Here is a 20,630-nt window from a genome sequence, read left to right on the forward strand (position 1 = left end):
ATGAAAGATAAATGGCAGCACTAGTTCTCATTTATCAATAATTACCCTAAATGTAAATGGATTAAATTCACCAATCAAAAGACACAGGGTGGCTGGATGGATTAAAGAAGAAGACTCAGTTATATGCTCCCTGGAAAAGACTCCCCTCAGCTCTAAAGGCAAACATACTCTCAAAGTGAAGGGATGAAAAATGATACCCCAAGCTATTGTCAGCCCAAAGAAAGCAGGTGTAGCCATATATATGTCATACAAAATAGACTTCAAGGAAAAAAATGTAACAAGAGACAAAGACAAGAATTATATAATGATAAGGGGGGTAATTCATCAAGAAGACTAAGAGTTATTAATATATATACACCTAATACAGGAACACCAAAATATACCAAGCAATTTGTAGCAGACCTAAAGTGAGAAATTGACAGCAACACAATAATAGGGGACTTTAACTCCCCAATTACAGCAATGAATAAATCATCCAGAAAGAAAGTCAACAAGGAAAGAGCAGATTTAAATCAAACATTAAATGAGATGGATTTGATAGATTTATAGCTAATATTATGTCCAAATGTAGCACATTACACATTTTTATCAAGTACACATGGGACATTCTCAAGCATAGACCATATGTTGGGATGCAAAATAAGTCTCAATAAAATTAAGACTAAAATCGTATCAAACATCTTTTCCAATCGGAATGGTATGAAATTAGAAATCAACTACAAGAAGAAAGCTGGAAAAATCACAAATGTGTAAAGATTGAACCACATGCTACAGAACAACTATCAAGTCAAAGAAGAAATCAAATGAGGAATTAAAAACCACCTGAAGACAAACAAAAATGAAAATGTGACATACCAAAATCTATGGGATGCAGCAAAATCTGTGATAAGAAGGAAGATTATAGCAATACAGACTTACCTCAAGAAACAAGAAAAATCTCAAAGAAACATTCTACCCTTATACCAAAAAAAAAAAAACTAGAAAAAGAAGAAAAAAGAAAAGCAATGCCTAAAGTCAGTAGAAGGAAGGAAATAATAAATATCAGAGTGGAAATAAATAAAATAGAGGCTAAAAAGCAATAAAAAAGATCAATAAAACTAAGAGTTTGTTTCTTTTAACTAAGAGTTAACTAAGAGTTATGTCTGAAAACATAAACAAAATTGACAAACTTAGCTAGAGTCACTAGGAAAAAAAACAGAGAAGTTTCTGATAAATAAAATCAGAAATAAAAAAAGAAATAAAAATGGATGCCATAGAAATACAAAGGATTGTAAGAGAATATTATGAACAGCTCTTTGTGAACAAAAGAGACAACTTAGAAGAAATGGAGAGATTCTTAGAATCATGCTACTACCCAACTGAATCATGAAGAAATAGAAAATCTGAATAGACAGATAACAAATAAAGAGATTAAAACAATAACTACAAACTCCCAAGAAACTAAAGTTCAAGACCAGTGTCACAATGAATTCTACCATTCAAAGATTTAATAACTATCCTCAAACTCTTCCGAAAAATTGAAGAGGGAATGCTTCCTAAATTTTTTGAGGCCAACATTACCCTGATATCAAAACCAAAAAGTAAGACACAAAAAGCGAATCATACAGGTCAATATTTCTGATGAACATAGATGCAAAAATCCTCAAAAAAAATAGTAGCAAACCAAATTCGATAATACTTTAAAATAATCATACAGCATGACCAAATGGGATTTATTTCAGTAATGCAAGAATGGTACAATGTTATAGATGATCTTATTTGCAAAGCAGAAATAGAGACACAGACGTAGAGAACAAATGTAGGGATACCAAGGTGGAAAGGGATGGTGGGAGGAATTGGGAGATTGGGATTGACACATATACAGTATTGATACTATGTATAAAATAGATAACTAAAGAGAACATACTCTATAGCACAGGGAGCTCTACTTAATGCACTGTGGTGATCTGGAAGGGAAGGAAGTCCAAAAGGGAGGGGATATATGTATATGTATGGTTGATTCATTTTATTGTACAGTAGAAACTAACACAACATTGTAAAGCAACTATACTCCAATAAAAATTAATTTAAAAAAATAATGGTACAACATTTGCAAAGCAACCAATGTGAAACATCAAATTAACAAAATGAAGTAAACAATTACATAATCATCTCAATAGATGAAGAAAAAGCATCTGACAAGATTCAGCACCCGTTTATGTTAAAAACTCAATAAAATGAGTATAGAAAAAAATACTTCAGTATAATAAAAGCCATATATAACAAACCTGCAACTGATATCCTACTCAATGGTGAAAAACTGAAAGCTATCCCTCTAAGATAAGAAATGAGGCAAGCATGCTCATTCTTGTCACTCTTATTTGACATAGTATTGGAAGTTCCAGCCAGAAAAATTATGCAAGAAAAAGAAATAAAAAGCATCCAAATTGGAAAGGAGGAAGTAAACCTGTCCCTATTTGAAAATATTGTGATTTTATGTGTAGAAAACCTTGTAGACTCTACAAAACAAAAAAAGAAACTATTAGAAATAGTAAATGAATACAATAATGTTTCAGAGTACAAAATCAATATACAAAAACTGTGGTGTTTCCGTACACTAACAATAAGCTAGTAGAAAGAGAAATTAAGGAAACCCTCCAAATTAAAATCACAACAAAAAGAATAACATGTCTCAGAATAAATTCAACCAAAGAGGTGAAAAGTGTGTACCTTGAAAACTATTAAATATTCTTGAAAGAAATTGAAGAAGACACATAAAAAATGGAAAGATATGTTGTGCTCAAGGATTGGAAGAATTTACACTGTCAAAATGCCCATATTACCTAAAGCAATCTACAGATTCAATGCAATCCATATCAAATTCCAAATGACATTTTTTTACAAGATAGAACAAAAAATCCTAAAATTTGTATGGAATTTCAAAAGATCCCAAATAGCCAAAACAATCCTGAGGGAAAAAGAGAGCAAAATTGGAGATATCACATGTGCTGATTTCAAACTATATTACAATGTTATAGTAATCAAAACAGCACTGTAATGTCAGAAAAACAGACATATAGATCAATGTTAAAAATTCGAGAACCCAGAAAAAAACCTACACCTATATGGACAATTAAATCTAGACAAAGGAGCAAAGAATATACAATGGAGAAAGAATGGTCTCTTCTATAAATGGTGTCTGGAAAACTGGGGAGACTCATGAAAAAGGATGAAACTAGACAACTATCTCACATCATACAAACAAATCAACTCAAAATGGATCAAAGACTTGAATGTAATACCTTTAACTATAAAACTCCTAGAAGAAAACATAGGCGGTATGCTCTTTGACATTTACATTAGCAATGTCTTTCTGGATATGTCTCCTCAGGCAAGGGAAACAGAACCAAATTTTTTTTAAATTTTATTTATTTATTTATTTATTTATGGCTGTGTTGGGTCTTCGTTTCTGTGCGAGGGCTTTCTCTAGTTGCGGCAAGCGGGGGCCACTCTTCATCAAGGTGCGCGGATCTCTCACTATCGCGGCCTCTCCTGTTGCGGAGAACAGGCTCCAGACGCGCAGGCTCAGTAATTGTGGCTCACGGGCCCAGTTGCTCCGTGGCATGTGGGATCTTCCCAGACCAGGGCTCGAACCCGTGTCCCCTGCATTAGCAGGCGGACTCTCAACCACTGTGCCACCAGGGAAGCCCAGAACCAAATTTTTAAAATAGGACTACATCAAACTAAAATCCTCCAGCACAACAAAGGGAACCATTAAGAAAGTGAAAAGACAACCTACTGAATGGGAAAAGATATTTGCAAATTATATATCTGATAAGAGGTTAATATCCAAACTATATAAAGAACTCATAACTCAACAACAAAAAATAAACAGCCTGGTTTAAAAATGGGCAAAGGAGATGAATAAACGTTTTTTCAAAGAAAACATACGGATGGCTAAAAGGCACATGAAATATAGCACCAATTAGAGGAATGCAAATCAAAATCACAGTGAGATATCTTGTTAAGCATGTTAGAATGGTGATTACCAAAAAGGCAAGAAAAAACAGGTGTGGAGAAATGGGAACCCTCAAACATTATTAGTGGGAATGTAAATTGTGCAGCTGCTGTGTAAAACAGTATAGAGGTTCCACAAAAATTCAGAATAGAACTACCACATGATTCAGCTATTCCACTTCTAGGTATTTATCCGAAGAATACATAAACAATAATTTGAAAAGACATATTCATTTCTATATTCATTGCAGCATTATTTACAATAGCCAAGATATGGAAACAACCTTAGAATAATAGTAGCCATTTGCAGATGAATGGATAAAATGATGTGGTATGCATATCTATTATCTATCTATCTATCTATCTATCTATCTATCTATCTATCTATCATCTATCTATCCACATACTCACATACAATGTGATACTACTCAGCCATTAAAAGATGAAATTTTGCCATTTGCAACAATGTGGATGGACCTTGAGGGCATTAAGCTAAGTGAAATAAGTCAGACAAAGATAAATACGGTTTGATTTCCCTGATATGTGAAATATAAAAAGCAAGAAAACAAAGAAACAAAATAAGTGAACAAAACCAAACCAAGGAAAAACACACATGTAGATATAGATAACCAAATAGTGGTTACCAGAAGGGATGAGGGGGTGAAAAACAGGTAAAGACAGTCAACCATATGTTCACAGATAAAAAACTAAATTCTGGGGGTGACCACACTGCAGCATATACAGAAGTTGAAATATAATGTTGTACACAGAAAACTTATATAATGTTATAAATCAATATTACCTCAAAAAGGCAAAGTCAAGAGAATGAGACAATAAGAGAGACTAGGAGAAGATATTTGAAAAAGACATATCTGATAATAGACTGTTATCCCAATTCTCAAAATTCAACAGTAAGAAAACAAACAATCCAATAAAAACGGGCCAAAATCCTTATCAGACACCACACTAAAGAAGATATACAGATGGCCAATAAGTATATAAAAGGATGCTCGACATAACATCATCATTAAAATGCAAATTAAAACAGGAATGGGACAGCACTAAACACATATTAGAATGGCCAAAATCTGGAACACTGACATCAAACGTTTTGAGGATGTGGAGAAACAGGAACTTTCATTCATTGCTGCTGAATACAAAATTGTATATTCATATTGGAATACAGTTCGGAAATTTCTTACAAAAGTAAAAATATGCTTAACATAAAATACAGACTAACAAATGCTAAGCAGCATAAAATTTTTCAGTTGATTTACAAAATTGTGTTAGTTTCAGGTGGAAAGCAAAGTGATTCAGTTATACACATGCATATATCCATCCTTTTTCAGATTATTTTCCCATATAGGTTATTACAGAATATTGAGTAGAGTTCCCTGTGCTATACAGTAGGTCCATGTTGATTATTTATTTTATATATAGTACTGTGTATATGTGAATCCCAAACTCCTAATTTATCCCTCTCCTCCACGTTTCTCCTTTGTAAAGACAAGCTTGTTTTCTAAGTCTATGAGTCTGTTATGAGTCTATGAGTCTGTTATGAGTCTGTTTTGTAAATAACTTGATTTGTATCATTTTTTCACATTACACATATAAGTGATATCATTAAGATATTTGTCTTTCTCTCTCTGACTTACTTCACTTACTATGATAATCTCAAGGCCCATCCATGTGGCTGCAAATGGCATTATTTCATTCTTTACTATGGCTGAGTAACATTCCACTGTATATATATATGTATATACCATATCTTCTTTACCCATTTTTCTGTCAATGGACATTTAAGTTGCTTCCAAGTCCTGGCTATAGTAAACAGTGCTGCAATGAACATCAGGGTGCATGTATCTCTTTGAATTACGGTTTTTTATGATATATGCCCAGAAGTGGGTGTGCTGGACCATATGGTAGTTTTATTTTTAGGTTTTTAAGGAACCTCCATACTGCTCTCCATAGTGGCTGTACCAATTTACATTTTCACCAACAGTGTAGGAGAGTTCCCTCTTCTCCACACCCTCTCCAACATTTATGTTTGTAGACTTTTTTTTTAATGCATTTTATTTAACACATTTTATTTAACATCTTTATTGGAGTATAATTGCTTTACAATGGTGTGTTAGTTTCTGCTTTATAACAAAGTGAATCAGTTATACATATACATATGTTCCCATATCTCTTTCCTCTTGCATCTCCCTCCCTCCCACCCTCCCCATCCCACCCCTCTAGGTGGTCACAAAGCACATGGACATATATACACAACCAAACGTAAAATAGATAGCTAGTATGTTTGTAGACTTTTGGTGATGGCCATTCCGACCTGCGTGAGGTGATACCTAATTGCAGTTTTGATTTGCATTTCTCTAATAATTAATGATATTGAGTATAATTTCATGTGCATATTGGCCATCTGTATGTCTTCCTTGGAGAAATGTCTATTTAGACTTCTGCCCATTAATTTTTTTTTTTTATATTGAGCTGCATGAGCTGTTTTTATATTTTGGAGATTAATCATTTGTCGGTAACATAATCTGCAGTATTTTCTCCCATTCCATGTGTGGGCTTTTCATCTCGTTTATGGTTTCTTTGCAAAAGATTTTAGGTTTAATGACGCCCCATTTGTTTATTTTTGTCTTTATTTATTTACCTTTTTTCATTTTATTTTATTTTATTATTTTTTTAACAACTTTACTGGAGTTTAATTGCTTTACAATGTTGTGTTAGTTTCTGCTGTATAACAAAGTGTACCTATATGTATACATGTATCCTCATATCCCCTCCCTCTTGCATCTCCCTCCCACCCTCCCTATCCCACTCCTCTGAGGGGTCACAAAGCACCGAGCTGATCTCCGTGTGCTTTGCAGCTGCTTCCCACTAGCTTTCTATTTTACATTTGGTACTGTATATATGTCCATGCTACTCTCTTACTTCGTGCCAGCTTCCCTTTCCCCGATACCTCAATTCCATTCTCTACATCTGCATCTTTATTCCTGTCCTGTACCTAGGTTCATCAGAACATTTTTTTTTTAGATTACATATATATATATATATGTTAGCATATGGTATTTGTTTCTTTCCTTCTGACTTACTTCACTCTGTATGACAGATTCTGGGTCCATCCACCTCCCTACAAATAATTCAATTTCATTTCTTTTATGGTTGGGTAATATTCCATTGTACATATGTGCCACATCTTCTTTATCCATTCATCTGTCGATGGACACTTAGGTTGTTTCCATATCCTGGTTATTGTAAATAGTGCTGCAATGAAGATTATGGTACATGTCTGTTTTTGAATTACGGTTTTCTCAGGGTGCATGCCCAGGAGATGGATTCCTGGGTCATATGGTAGTTCCATTTTTAGATTTTTAAGGAACCTCCATACTGTTCTCCATAGTGGCTGTATCAATTTACATTCCCACCAACAGTGCAAGAGGGTACCCTTTTTTTACACATGCTCTCCAGCATTTATTTTTTGTATATTTTTGATGATGGCCATTCTGACCACTGTGAGGTGACACCTCATTGTGGTTTTGATTTGCATTTCTCTAAAGATTAGTGATGTGGAGCATTCTTTCATGCGTTTGTTAGCAATCTGTATATATCGTTTGGACCAATGTCTATGAGGTCCTCTGCCCATTTTTGGATTGGGTTTGTTTTTTGCTTTGGAGCTGCATGAGTTGTTTGCATATTTTGGAGATTAATCCTTTGTCAGTTGCTTCATTTGCAAATATTTTCTCCCATTCTGAGCATTGTCTTTTCCTCTTGATTATGGTTTCCTTTGCTGTGCAAAAGATTTTTAGTTTCATTAGGTCCCATTTGTTTATTTTTGGTTTAATTTCCATATCTCTAGGAGGTGGGTCAGAAAGGAACTTGTGGTGATTTATGTCATAGAGTGCTCTGCCTATGTTTTCCTCTAAGAGTTTTATAGTCTCTGGCCTTACATTTATGTCTTTAATCCATTTTGAGTTTTTTTTTTCTTTTAACGTTTTTATTGGAGTATAATTGCTTTAAAATGGTGTGTTAGTTTCTGCTTTATAACAAAGGGAATCAGTTATACATATACATATATCCCTATATCTCTTCCCTCTATTGTCACCCACCCTCCCACTCTCCCTATCCCACCCTTCTAGCTGGTCACAAAGGACCGAGCTGATCTCCCTGTGCTATGTGACTGCTTCCCAATAGCTATCTATTTTACATGTGATAGTGTTTATATGTCCATATATACACTACCACTCTCTCACGTTGTCGCAGCTTACCCTTCCCCCTCCCCATGTCCTCAAATCCATTCTCTAGTCAGTCTGCGTCTTTATTCCTGTCCTGCCCCTAGGTTTTTCATGACCATTTTTTTTCCTTTTTAGATTTCACATATATGTGTTAGCATATGGTATTTGTTTTTCTCTTTCTGACTTACTTCAGTCTGTATGACAGACTCTAGGTCCATCCACCTCACTACAAATAACTCAATTTCGTTTCATTTTATGGCTGAGTAATATTATATTGCATGTATGTGCCACATCTTCTTTATCCATTCATCTGTTGATAAACAATTAGGTTGCTTCCATGTCCTGACTATTGTAAATAGAGCTGGAATGAACATTGTGCTACATGACTTTTTTGAATTATGATTTTCTCAGGGTATATGCCCAGTAGGGGGATGGCTTGGTCATATGGTAGTTCTATTTTTAGTTTTATAAGGAACCTCCATACTGTTCTCCATAGTAGCTGTATCAATTTACATTCCCACCAACAGTGTATGAGGGTTCCCTTTTTTCCACATCCTCTCCAGCATTTATTGTTTGTAGATTTTTTGATGATGGCCATTCTGACTGGTGTGAGGTGATATCTCACTGTACTTTTGATTTGCATTTCTCTAATCATTAATGATGTTGAGCATTCTTTCATGTGTTTGTTGGAAATCTGTATATCTTCTTTGGAGAAATGTCTATTTAGGTCTTCTGCCCATTTTTGGATTGGGTTGTTTGTTTTTTTGATATGGAGATGCATGTGCTGCTTGTAAATGTTGGAGATTAATCCTTTGACAGTTGCTTCATTTGCAAATGTTTTCTACCATTCTGAGGGTTGTCTTTTCGTCTTATTTATGCTTTCCTTTGTTGTGCAAGAGCTTTTAAGTTTCGTTAGGTCTCATTTGTTTATTTTTGTTTTTATTTCCAGTTCTCTAGGAGGTGGGTCAAAAAAGATGTTGCTGTGATATATGTCATAGAGTGTTCTGCCTATGTTTTCCTCTAAGAGTTTGATAGTGTCTGGTCATACATATAGGTCTTTAATCCATTTTGAGTTTATTTTTGTGTATGGGGTTAGGGAGTGTTTTATTTCATTCTTTTACATGTAGCTGTCCAGCTTTCCCAGCACCACATATTGAACAGGCTGTCTTTTCTCCACTGTATAGTCTTGCCTCCTTTATCAAAGATATGGTGACCATATCTGCGTGGGTTTATCTCTGGGCATTATATCCTGTCCCATTGATCTATATTTCTGTTTTTGTGCTAGTAGCATATTGTCTTGATTACTGTAGATTTGTAGTATAGTCTGAAGTCCAGAAGCCTGATTCCTCCAGTTCCGTTTTTCTTTCTCAAGATTGCTTTGGCTATTCGGCGTCTTTTGTGTTTCCATACACATTGTGAGATTTTTTTGTTCTAGTTCTGTGAAAAATGCCAGTGGTAATTTGATAGGGATTGCATTGAATCTGTAGAATGCTTTGGGTAGTATAGTCGTTTTCACAATGCTGATTCTTCCAATCCAAGAACATGATATATCTTTCCAACTTTTTGTATCGTCTTTAATTTCTTTCATCAGTGTCTTATAATTTTCTGCATAAAGGTCTTTTGTCTCCTTAGGTAGATTTATTCCTAGGTATTTTATTCTTTTTGTTGCAATGGTAAATGTGAGAGTTTTCTTACCTTCACTTTCAGATTCTTCATCATTAGTGTATAGGGATGCAAGAGATTTATGTGCATTAATTTTGTATCCTGCTGCTTTACCAAATTCATTGATTAGCTCTAGCAGTTTTCTGGTAGCATTTTTAGCATTCTCTATGTATAATATCATGTCATCTGCAAACAGTGACAGCTTTACTTCTTCTTTTCCCATTTGGATTCCTTTAATTACTTTTTCTTCTGTGATTGCTGTGGCTAAAATTTCCAAAACTATGTTGAATAATAGTGGTGAGAGTGGGTAACTTTGTCTTGTTCCTGATCTTAGTGGAAACGGTTTCAGTTTTTCACCATAGAAGACGATGTTGGCTGTGGGTTTGTCATATATGGTCTTTGTTATGTTGAGGTAAGTTCCCTCTGTGCCTGCTTTCTGGAGGGTTTTTATCATAAATGAGTGTTGAATTTTGTCAAAAGCTTTCTCTGCGTCTATAGAGATGATCATATGGTTTTTCTCCTTCAATTTGTTAATACAGTGTATCTCATTGATTGAGTTGCATGTATTGAAGAATCCTTGCATTCCTGGGATAAACCCCAATTGATCATGGTGTATGATCCTTTTAATGTGCTGTTGGATTCTGTTTGCTAGTATTTTGTTGAGAAATTTTGCATCTATGTTCATCAGGGATATTGGTCTGCAGTTTTCCTTTTTTGTGACATCTTTGTCTGGTTTTGGTATCAGGGTGATGGTGGCCTTGTAGAATGAGTTTGGGAGTGTTCCTCCTTCTGCTATATTTTGGAAGAGTTTGAGAAGGCTAGGTGTTAGCTCTTCTCTAAATGTTTGATAAAATTCGCCTGTGAAGCCATCTGGTCCTGGGCTTTTGTTTGTTGGAAGATTTTTAATCACAGTTTCAATTTCAGTGCTTGTGATTGGTCTGTTCATATTTTCTATTTCTTCCTGGTGCAGCCTCAGAATGTTGTGCATTTCTAAGAATTTGTCCATTTCTTCCAGGTTGTCCATTTTATTGGCATAGAGTTGCTTATAGTAATCTCTCATGATCGTTTGTATTTCTGCAGTGTCAGTTGTTACTTCCCCTCTTTCATTTATAATTCTGTTGATTTGAGTCTTCTCCCTTTTTTTATTGATGAGTCTGGCTAATGGTTTTTAAATTTTGTTTATATTCTCAAAGAACCAGCTTTTAGGTTTATTGATCTTTGCTGTCTTTTCCTTCATTTCTTTTTCATTTATTTCTGATCTGATCTTTATGATTTCTTTCCTTCTGCTAACTTTGGGGTTTTTTGTTTTTCTTTCTCTAATTGCTTTAGGTGTAACGTTACATTGTTTATTTGAGATGTTTCTTGTTTCTTAAGGTAGGCTTGTATAGCTATAAACTTCCCTCTTAGAACTGCTTTTGCTGCATCCCATAGATTTTGGGGCATCGTGTTTTCATTGTCATTTGTTTCTAGTTTTTTTTTTTATTTTCTTCTTTGATTTCTTCATTGATCTCTTGGTTATTAAGTAGTGTATTGTTTAGCCTCCATGTGTTTGTATTTTTTACAGATTTAGTCATGTAATTGACATGTAGTCTCAAAGTGCTGTGGTCTGAAAAGATACTTGATATGATTTCAATTTTCTTAAATTTTCCAAGGCTTGACTTGTTACCCAAGATATGATCTATCCTGGAGAATGTTCCATGAGCACTTCAGAAGAAAGTGTATTCTGTTGTTTTTGCATGGAATGTCCTTTAAATATCTATTATGTCCAGCTTGTTTAATGTATTTTTTGTTTGTTTGTTTGTTTGTTTATACTGCAGGTTCTTATTAGTCATCAATTTTATACCCATCAGTGTATACATGTCAATCCAAATCGCCCAATTCAGCACACCACCATCCCCACCCCACCGTGGTTTTCCCCCCTTGGTGTCCATATGTCTGTTCTCTACATCTCTGTCTCAACTTCTGCCTTGCAAACTGGCTCATCTGTACCATTTTTCTAGGTTCCACATACATGCATTAAAATACGATATTTGTTTTTCTCTTTCTGACTTACTTCACTCTGTATGACAGTCTCTAGATCCATCCACGTCTCAACAAATGACTCAATTTCGTTCCTTTTTATGGCTGAGTAATATTCCATTGTATATATGTACCACAACTTCTTTATCCATTCGTCTGTTGATGGGCATTTAGGTTGCTTCCATGAACTGGTATTGTAAATAGTGCTGCAATGAACATTGGGGTGCATGTGTCTTTTTGAATTATGGTTTTCTCAGGGTATATACCCAGTAGTGGGATTGCTGGGTCATATGGTAGTTCTATTTTTAGTTTTTTAAGGAACCTCCATATTGTTCTCCATAGTGGCTGTATCAATTTACATTCCCACCAACAGTGCAAGAGGGTTCCCTTTTCTCCACACCCTCTCTAGCGTTTGTTGTTTGTAGATTTTCTGATGATGCCCATTCTAACTGGTGTGAGGTGATACCTCATTGTAGTTTTGATTTGTATTTCTCTAATAATTAGTGATGTTGAGCGTCTTTTCATGTGCTTCGTGGCCGTCTGTATGTCCTCTTTGGAGAAATGTCTATTTAGGTCTTCTGCCCATTTTTGGATTGGGGTGTTTGTTTCTTTAATATTGAGCTGAATGAGTTGTTTATATATTTTGGAGATTAATCCTTTGTCCGTTGATTCATTTGCAAATATTTTCTCCCATTCTGAGGGTTGTCTTTTCGTCTTGTTTATGGTTTCCTTTGCTGTGCAAAAGCTTTGAAGTTTCATTAGGTCCCATTTGTTTATTTTTGTGTTTATTTCCATTACTCTAGGAGGTGGATCAAAAAAGATCTTGCTGTGATTTATGTCAAAGAGTGTGCTTCCTATGTTTTCCTCTAAGAGTTAGATAGTGTCCAGTCTTACATTTAGGTCTCTAATCCATTTTGAGTTCATTTTTGTGTATGGTGTTAGGGAGTATTCTAATTTCATTCTTTTACATGTAGCTGTCCAGTTTTCCCAGCACCACTTATTGAAGAGACTGTCTTTTCTCCATTGTATATCTTTGCCTCCTTTGTCGTAGATTAGTTGACCATAGGTGTGTGGGTTTATCTCTGGGCTTTCTATCTTGTTCCATTGATCAATGTTTCTGTTTTTGTGCCAGTACCATATTGTCTTGATTACTGTAGCTTTGTAGTATAGTCTGAAGTCAGGGAGTCTGATTCCTCCAGCTCCGTTTTTTTCCCTCAAGACTGCTTTGGCTATTCGGGGTCTTTTGTGTCTCCATACAAATTTTAAGATGATTTGTTCTAGCTCCGTTAAAAAATGCCACTGGTAATTTGATAGGGATTGCATTGAATCTGTAGATTGCTTTGGGTAGTATAGTCTTTTTCACTATGTTGATTCTTCCAATCCAAGAACATGGTATATCTCTCCATCTGTTGGTATCATCTTTAATTTCTTTCATCAGTGTCTTATAGTTTTCTGCATACAGGTCTTTTGTCTCCCTAGGTAGGTTTATTCCTAGGTATTGTATTCCTATTGTTGCAATGGTAAATGGGAGTGTTTCCATAATTTCTCTTTCAGATTTTTCATCATTAGTGTATAGGAACGAAAGAGATTTCTGTGCATTAATTTTGTATCCTACAACTTTACCATATTCATTAATTAGCTCTAGCAGTTTTCTGGTGGCAGTTATAGGATTCTCTATGTATAGTATCATGTCATCTGCAAACACTTACAGCTTTACTTCTTCTTTTCCAAATTGTATTCCTTTTAATTCTTTTTCTTCTGTGATTGCCGTGGCTAGGACTTCCAGAACTATGTTGAATAATAGTGGTGAGAGTGGACATCCTTGTCTCGTTCCTGATCTTAGAGGAAATGCTTTCAGTTTTTCACTGTTGAGAATGATGTTTGCTGTGGGTTTGTCATATATGGCCTTTATTATGTTGAGGTAGATTCCCTCTATGCCCACTTTCTGGAGAGTTTTTATCATAAATGGGTGTTGAATTTTGTCAAAAGCTTTTTCTGCATCTACTGAGATGATCATATGGTTTTTATTCTTCAATTTGTTAATATGGTGTATCACACTGATTGATTTGCGTATATTGAAGAATCCTTGCATCCCTGGGATAAACCCCACTTGATTGTGGTGTATGATCCTTTTAATGTGTTGTTGGATTCTGTTTGCTAGTCTTTTGTTGAGGATTTTTGCATCTATATTCATCAGTGATAAAGGTCTATAATTTTCTTTTTTTGTAGTGCCTTTGTCTGGTTTTGGTATCAGGGTGATTGTGGCCTCATAGAATGAGTTTGGGAGTGTTCCTTCCTCTGCAATTTTTTGGAAGAGTTTGAGAAGGATAGGTGTTAGCTCTTCTCTAAACATTTGATAGAATTCACCTGTGGAGCCATCTGGTCCTGGACTTTTGTTTGTTGGAAGATTTTTAATCACAGTTTCGATTTCATTACTTGTGATTGGTCTGTTCATATTTTCTGCTTCTTCCTGGTTCAATCTTGGAAGGTTATACCTTTCTAAGAATTTGTCCATTTCTTCCAGGTTGTCCATTTTATTGGCATAAAGTTGCTTGTAGTAGTCTCTTAGGATGCTTTGTATTTCTGCGGTGTCTGTTGTAACTTCTCCTTTTTCATTTCTGATTTTATTGATTTGAGTCCTCTCCCTCTTTTTCTTGATGAGTCTGACTAATGGCTTATCAATTTTGTTTATCTTCTCAAAGAACCAGCTTTTAGTTTTATTGATCTTTGCTACTGTTTTCTTTGTTTCTATTTCATTTATTTCGGCTCTGATCTTTATGATTTCTTTCCTTCTGCTAACTTTTGGTTTTGTTTGTTCTTCTTTCTCTAGTTTCTTTAGGTGTAAGGTTAGATTGTTTACTTGAGATGTTTCTTGTTTCTTTAGGTAGGCTTGTATAGCTATAAACTTCCCTCTTAGAACTGCTTTTGCTGCATCCCATAGGTTTTGGGTCGTCGTGTTTTCATTGTCATATTTCTCTAGGTATTTTTTGATTTCCTCTTTGATTTCTTTAGTGATCTCTTGGTTATTTAGTTACGTATTGTTTAGCCTCCATGTGTTTGTGTTTTTTACGTTTTTTTCCCTGTAATTCTTTTCTAATCTCATAGCGTTGTGGTCAGAAAAGATGCTTGATATGATTTCAATTTTCTTAAATTTACTGAGGCTTGATTTGTGATCCAAGATGTGATCTATCCTGGAGAATGTTCCGTGCGCACTTGAGAGGAAATTGTAATCTGCTGTTTTTGGATGGAATATCCTATAAATATCAATTAAATCTATCTGGTCTATTGTGTCATTTAAAGCTTCTGTTTCCTTATTTATTTTCATTTTGGATGATCTGTCCATTGGTGTAAGTGAGGTGTTAAAGTCCCCCACTATTATTGTGTTACTGTCAGTTTCCTTTTTTATAGCTGTTAGCAGTTGCCTTATGTATTGATGTGCTCCTATGTTGGGTGCATATATATTTATAATTGTTATATCTTCTTCTTGGATTGATCCCTTGATCATTATGTAGTGTCCTTCCTTGTCTCTTGTAATATTCTTTATTTTAAAGTATATTTTATCTGATATGAGTATAGCTACTCCAGCTTTCTTTTGATTTCCATTTGCATGGAATATCGTTTTCCATCCCCTCACTTTCAGTCTGTATGTGTCCCTAGGACTAAAGTGGGTCTCTTGTAGACAGAATATATATGGGTCTTGTTTGTGTATCCATTCAGCAAGCCTGTGTCTTTTGGCTGGAGCATTTAATCCATTCACGTTTAAGGTAATTATCGATATGTATGTTCCTATGACCATTTTCTTAATTGTTTTGGGTTTGCTTTTGTAGGTCCTTTTCTTCTCTTGTGTTTCCCACTTAGAGAAGTTCTTTTAACATTTGTTGTAGAGCTGGTTTGGTGGTACTGAATTCTCTTAGCTTTTGCTTGTCTGTAAAGCTTTTGATTTCTCCATCAAATCAGAATGAGATCCTTGCCGGGTAGAGTAATCTTGGTTGTAGGTTCTTCCCTTTCATCACTTTAAGTATATCATGCCACTCCCTTCTGGCTTGTAGAGTTTCTGCTGAGAAATCAGCTGTTAACCTTATGGGAGTTCCCTTGTATGTTATTTGTCGTTTTTCCCTTGCTGCTTTCAATAATTTTTCTTTCTCTTTAATTTTTGCCACTTTGATTACTATGTGTCTCAGCGTGCTTCTCCTTCGTTTTATCCTGTATGGGACTCTGCGCTTCCTGGACTTGGGTGGCTATTTCCTTTCGCATGTTAGGGAAGTTTTCGACTATAATCTCTTCAAATATTTTCTCTGGTCCTTTCTCTCTCTCTTCTCCTTCTGGGACCCCTATAATTCGAATGTTGTTGCGATTAATGTTGTCCCAGAGGTCTCTTAGGCTGTCTTCATTTCTTTTCATTCTTTTTTCTTTAGTGTGTTCTGCAGCAGTGAATTCCGCCATTCTGTCTTCCAGGTCACTTATCCGTTCTTCTGCCTCAGTTATTCTACTATTGATTCATTCTAGTGTAGTTTTCATTTCAGTTATTATATTGGTCATCTCTGTTTGTTTGTTCTTTAATTCTTCTAGCTCTTTGTTAATCATTTCTTACATCTTCCCAATCTTTGCCTCCATTCTTATTTCGAGGTCCTGGATCATCTTCACTATCATTATTCTGAATTCTTTTTCTGGAAGGTTGCCTATCTCCACTTCATTTAGTTGTTTTTCTGGGGTTTTTTCTTGTTCTTTCATCTGGTATATAGCCCTCTGCCTTTTCATCTTGTCTATCTTTCTGTAAATGTGGTTTCTGTTCCACAGGCTGCAAGACTGTAGTTTTTCTTGCTTCTGCTGTCTGCCCTCTGGTGGTTGAGGCTATCTAAGAGGCTTGATAGGAGGCTCTGGAGGTGGGTAGAGCTGACTGTTGCTGTGTTGGTCAGAGCTCCGTAAAACTTTAATCCACTTGACTCTTGATGGGTGGGGCTGGGTTCCCTCCCTGTTGGTTGTTTTGCCTGAGGCAACCCAACACTGGAGCCTACTCGGGCTCTTTGGTGGGGCTAATGGCAGACTCTGGGAGGGCTCACGCCAAGGAGTACTTCCCAGAACCTCCGCTGCCAGTGTCCTTGTCCCCACAGTGAAACAGAGCCAGCCCCCGCCTCTGCAGGAGACCCCCCAACACCAGCAGGTATGTCTGGTTCAGTGTCCCCCTGGGTCACTGCTCCTTTCCCTGGGTCCCGATGCACACACTATTTTGTGTGCGCCCTCCAAGAGTGGGGTCTCTGTTTCCCCCAGTCCTGTCGAAGTCCTGCAATCAATTCCCACTAGGCTCCAAAGTCTGATTCTCTAGGAATTCCTCCTCCCATTGCCGGACCCCCAGGTTGGGAAGCCTGACATGGGGCTCAAAACGTTCACTCCAGTGGGTTGACTTCTGTGGTATAGGTGTTCGCCAGTCTGTGAGTCACCCACCCAGCCGTTATGGGATTTGATTTTACTCTGATTGTGCCCCTCCTACCATCTCACTGTGGCTTCTCCTCTGTCCTTGGACGTGGGGTATCCTCCTTGGTGAAGTCCAGTGTCTTCCTGTCGATGTTTGTCCAGCAGCCAGTTGTGATTCTTGTGCTCTCACAAGAGGGAGTGAGAGCACGTCCTTCTACTCTGCCATCTTGGTTAATCCTCCTAATGTATTTTTTAAAGCTTGTGTTTCCTTATTTATTTTCATTTTCGGTGATCTGTCCATTGGTGAAAGTGGGGTGTTAAAGTCCCCTACTATGTTTGTGTTACTGTTGCTTTCCCCTTTTATAGCTGTTAGTATTTGCATTATGTGTTTGGGTGATCCTATGTTGGGTGCATAAATATTTACAATTGTTATATCTTCTTTTTGGATTGATCCCTTGATCATGATTTAGTGTCCTTTTTTTCTCTTGTAATAGTCTTTGTTTTAACGTGTATTTTGTCTGATATGAGAATTGCTACTCCAGCTTTCTTTTGATTTCCATTTGTGTGGAATATCTTTTTCCATTCCCTCACTTTCAGTCTGTATGTGTCCCTAGGTCTGAAGTGGGTCTCATGTAGATAGCATATATATGGGTCTTGTTTTTGTATCCATTCTGCCAGTCTATGTCTTTTGGTTGGAGCATTTAATCCATTTACATTTAAGGTAATTATCTATATGTATGTTCCTATTACCATTTTCTTAGTTGTTTTGGGTGTATTATTGTAGGCCTTTCCCTTCTCTTGTGTTTCCTGCCTAGAGAAGTTCCTTTAGCATTTGTTGTAAAGCTGGTTTGGTGGTGCTGAATTCTCCTAGCTTTTGCTTGTCTGTAAAGCTTTAATTTCTCTGCCACATCTGATGAGGTCCTTGCTGGGTAGTGTAATCTTAGTTATAGGTTTTTCTCCTTCATCACTTTAAATATCTCCTGCTACTACCTTCTGGCTTGCAGAGTTTCTGCTGAAAGATCAGCTGTTAACCTTATGGGGATTCCCTTATGTTTTATTTGTTTCTTTTCCCTTGCTGCTTTTAATATTTGTTCTTTGTATTTAATTTTGGATACTTTGATTAATATGTGTCTTGGAGTGTTTCTCCTTTGACTTATCCTGTGTGGGACTCTCTGTGCTTCCTGAACTTGATTAACTATTTCCTTACCCATATTAGGGAAGTTTTCAACTATAATCTTTTCAAATATTTTCTCAGTCCCTTTATTTTTCTCTTCTTCTTCTGGGACCCCTATAATTCGAATGTCAGTGCATTTAACATTGTCCGAGGGGTCTCTGAGACTGTCTTCAATTCATTTCTTTCTTTTTTCTTTATTCTGCTCTGCAGTAGTTTTTTCCACTATTTTATCTTCCAGGTCACTTATCCGTTCTTCTGCCTCTGTATTCTGCTATTGATCCCTTCTAGAGAATATTTAATTTCCTTTATTGTGTTGTTCATGATTGTTTGTTTGCTGTATAGTTCTTCTACGTCTTTGTTAAACGTTTCTTGTATTTTCTCCATTCTATTTCCAAGATTTTGGATCATCTTTACTATCATTATTCTGAATTCTTTTTCAGGTAGACTGCCTTTTTCCTCTTCATTTGTTAGGTCTGGTGAGTTTTTACCTTGCTCCTTCATCTGCTGTGTGCTTCTTTGTCTTCTCATTATCTTAACTTACTGTGTTTGGGGTCTCCTTTTTGCAGGCTGCAGGTTCGTAGTTCCCATTGTTTTTTGTGTCTGCCCCCTGTGGCTAAGTTTGGTTCAGTGGGTTGTGTAGGCTTCCTGGTGGTGGGGACTAGTGCCTGTGTTCTGGTGGATGAGGCTGGATCTTGTCTTTCTGGTTGGCAGGTCCACGTCTGGTGGTGTGTTTTTTGCTGTCTGTGAGCTTATTATGATTTTAGGCAGCCTCTCTGCTAATGGATGGGGCTGTGTTCCTGTCTCGCTAGTTTTTTGGCATAGGTTTTCCAGCACTGTATCTTGCTGGTCGTTCAGTGGAGCTGGGTCTTGGCATTGAGATGGAGATCTCTGGGTTTTTTCACCCTTTGATATTACGTGGAACTCTGAGGTATCTGGTGGACCAATATCCTGAACTTGGCTCTCCCACCTCAGAGGCAGAGCCCTGATGCCTGTCTGGAGCACCAAGAGCCTGTCATCCACACTGCTCAGAGTAAAAGAGAGAAGAAAGAAAGAAAGAAAGATTAAGATAAAATAAAATAAAATAAAATATAAAAGTTATTAAAATATAAACCAAAAAATAATTATTGAAAAAAATTTAAAAGTAGTTAAAAAGAAAAAATGAAAGAATGAACAACCAAACCAAAAAAGAAATCCACCAATCATAACAAGCGCTAAAAAGTATACTAAGAAGCAAACAAACAGATAAAAAAACCCAAAAAAAAGGACAGACAGAACCCTAGGACAAATGGTAAAAGCAAAGCTATACAGACAAAATCACACACAGAAACATACGCATACAAAATAACAAAAAGAGAAAATGGGACAAAAAATATATATATTGTTGCTCCCAAAGTCCACTTCCTCAATTTGGGATGATTCATTGTCTATTCAGGTACTCCACAGATGCAGGGTACATCACGTTGACTGTGGAGATTTAATCCGCTGCTCCTGAGGCTTCTGGGAGAGACTTCCCTTTCTCTTCTTTGTTCGCACAGCTCCTCGGATTCAGCTTTGGCTTTGGTCCTGCCTCTGCGTGTAGGTCGCCTGAGGGCATCTGTTCTATGCTCAGAGAGAAGGGGGTTAATGGAGCAGCTGATTTGGGGGCTCTGTCTCACTCAGGCCAAGGGGAGTGAGGGGTACGGAGTGCGGGGCGAGCCTGCTGCTACAGAGGCTGGCGTGACATTATACCAACCTGAGGCATGCCCTGTGTTATGCTGGGGAAGTTGTCCCTGGATCACGGGACCCTGGCAGTGGTGTGCTGCACAGGCTCCCGGGAGGGGATGTGTGGATGGTAACCTGTGATTGCACACAGGCTTCTTGGTGGCTGCAAGAGCAGCCTTAGCGTCTCATGCCTGTCTCTGGGGTCCACACTGATAGCCGCGGCTCGCGCCGGTCTCTGGAGCTCCTTTAAGCAGTGCTCTTAATCCCCTCTCTTCACACACCAGGAACCAAAGAGGCAAGAAAAACTCTTTTGCCTCTTTGGCAGTTCCCGACCTTTTCCCGGACTCCCTCCTGGCTAGCTGTGGAGCACTAACCCTCTTCAGGCTGTGTTCACAGAGCTAACCCCAGTCCTCTCCCTGGGATCT

This window comes from Eschrichtius robustus, chromosome X, assembly GCF_028021215.1.
Source record: "Eschrichtius robustus isolate mEscRob2 chromosome X, mEscRob2.pri, whole genome shotgun sequence".
NCBI classification, from domain to species: domain Eukaryota; kingdom Metazoa; phylum Chordata; class Mammalia; order Artiodactyla; family Eschrichtiidae; genus Eschrichtius; species Eschrichtius robustus.